Genomic DNA, 2,897 nt, shown 5'->3' on the forward strand with positions numbered 1-2,897 from the left:
AGAAGACAAGTCATATAAGCAAACGTCACATATTAGCTATCACGTCACAGATCTTCGACCCGTTAGGCTTGGTAAATCCTTCATACTTACAGCTAAGGTTATACTGCAAAAGTTGTGGGCTGCAAAAATTACATGGGACGAAGCAGTGCCCTTTGAAATTTGCAAAACTTGGAATAATTTTGTAGATTCATTACAACATCTTAATAAAATTAAAATTCCAAGATGTGTACTTGGTGATTCTCCTAAATGTATTGAAATACATACATTTAGCGACGCGTCACTTTCAGCATTTTCAGCATGCGTGTATTTGAAAACAGTTTCACAAAATAATACTGTTTCAGTTCACTTAATAACGGCGAAGAGCCGTGTGGCTCCACTTAAGCCCACAACAGTCCCTCGCTTGAATTAAATGGCGCTGTTCTCGCCGCCAAGCTTGTGGAGAAGGTAAAGTAGGCATCATTTAGACTGCAAATATCCAATTGTACCTACTGGTGCGACTCAACAATCGTGTTAGGTTGGATTAGATCGCCAAAACAACATTTACTTAAACCGTATGTATTCAATAGGTTACAAGAAATCTTAGACAGGTCTGAACCATCTTCATGGAAATACGTGCCAACTAAACTAAATCCAGCCGACATAGGCTCACGCGGCGCTAGCGCCGTACAGCTGGAGAATTGCTCCTTGTGGTGGACAGGTCCACCATTCCTGTTACAGGATAAACAAACATGGCCTATACAACCCATTAGTTTTGCAGACACTGAATTACCGGAATTCAAGGTACAGTGTAACTTAAATTCTGACAATCCAGATTTTTCACACATGTCTCTAACTGTATAAAACGGTTCTCTGACTTCAACAAATTACAACGTGTTGTAGCCTATATTCAACGTTCTTACATAATTACCTTTGTGCTAATGACAAACGAACTGGTTATTTGAAACTGAGTGAACTTCATTCGTCCCTGAACGCCTTATGTCGATTTGCCCAGCGCGAAACATTTTCCAATGAATTAAGAAAGTTGAAATCAAATTTGCCATTACCAACTAAAAATAACCTTCTTAAAGCTGATTCCCTACTCAGAGTAGGTGGCAGGCTATCAAATTCTTATTATGATTTTGACACAAAACACCCAATATTGCTCCATTCATCTCATCATATTTCAACACTTTTACTTAAATATTATCACAACATACTCATGCATGCCGGGCACCACTAATTCTTTCCACATCACGTCATAAGTTTTGGATAATTGGTGGTAGAAATCTGGCTAGGATGGTGGTACATAAATGCATCAAGTGTTGCCGGTTTTCAGGAAAAGTCAAACAACCTATAATGGGTAATCTTCCTGAAGAACGACTTCATGCTGAATTTCCTTTTTCAAGCACTGCCGTTGATTATGCCGGTCCAGTGATGATATTGAACCGAAAGGCAGAGGTAGTAAGCTAATAAAATCATACTTGTGCATTTTGTTTGTATGGCCATAAAGGCTGTACACATTGAGCTTGTGACTGACTTGAGCAGTGATACGTTTCTAGCAGCATTACATAGATTCATCGCGCGCAGGGAAAGCCAAATAAACGTCTTCTCTGATAATGGTAGATGTTTTGTAGGCGCAAGTAATGATCTAGCTAACTTTTTCAAACAAAATTTAAACGGTATTAGTGAACAAGTACTAAGCTGTCAATAAATTTCCATTTTTCTCCCGCATATTCACCCCATTTTAATGGTTTGGCCGAGAGTGCAGTAAAATCTGTAAAGCACCATCTTAAGCGTACAGTAGCATGTGCCAATTTAACGTACGAAGAACTTAACACAGTTCTAGCACAGATCGAGTCGATCCTAAATTCGAGACCCCTTACTCCGTTATCTTCAAATCCTATGGATCTTACAGCCCTTACTCCGTCACATTTTCTGATTGGACGACCGGTAGCGTTACTTCCCTCTCCTCACGTCGAGGAAACAGCGGCTCCACATACACTTTCACGATACCTGAGGACACAGCAGCTCAAAGCTCATTTCTGGAATCGATTTACAAGGAATACATTACAGAACTTCAACAACGTCAGAAATGGAGCAAAGATGGCGGACAACTTACCTTGGCAAAATGGTGCTCGTCAAGGACGACCGGCTGCCTCCAAATCAATGGCTGCTAGGGCGCGTAACGCGCCTGTACCCCGGCACCGACGGTATCACCCGCGTCGCCGACATACTCACCGTGTCTGGGACTCTCCGACGTGCCTTCAATCGGCTATGTCCGCTACCTGTAGAGGACCAGAACTGCACCCCTGGGGCCAACATGTTGACGCCTAGCGTATGTGTGCAGCACTCACACACGCTCACCACGCGAATGACTTTTAAATGACAGCAGCGACCCCCACCAATCAATCATCTTATACCGTCAACTGCATCGGACGCACGAAATATTTTTGTATTACTGTTTAAAGTATTAAATGCATGTAAATTCAGAAAAGGACTTGTAAATTCCTGCAAACCTCCACCGTACGTCATCTACAAGACGCTCCAGTTCAACAGTGGCATTTTTAGCCTACCTAGCCTGCCTGGCCTGGCCTGCCTAGTGGATGCACTTGACTGACGAGACCAGCCCAGTCCCGATTCAACCTAGCATTATTTATTTGCGCTCTATACCAAAAAATGCGTGTTTTTAGAACGCAGCATTGTGTTTGTAACGAATGAATAGTCTATTAAAATTGAATATTGAGATATTTGTCTAAATTGCACAATATGTTTTTTTTACTTTTACTTTGACGTCCTCTCTCTGCGCAGTAATGAAGCCCTCCCTTAACTTTAATGGGATTTTCTTTTCTACGTCAACCCTTGCTTCTGGAGTCAGCCTCGAGCGTCATTAATATGTGTAATTTCAATTAACCACACAT

This window comes from Choristoneura fumiferana, chromosome 11 (genome assembly GCF_025370935.1).
Source record: "Choristoneura fumiferana chromosome 11, NRCan_CFum_1, whole genome shotgun sequence".
In the NCBI taxonomy this organism is placed as follows: Eukaryota; Metazoa; Arthropoda; class Insecta; order Lepidoptera; family Tortricidae; genus Choristoneura; species Choristoneura fumiferana.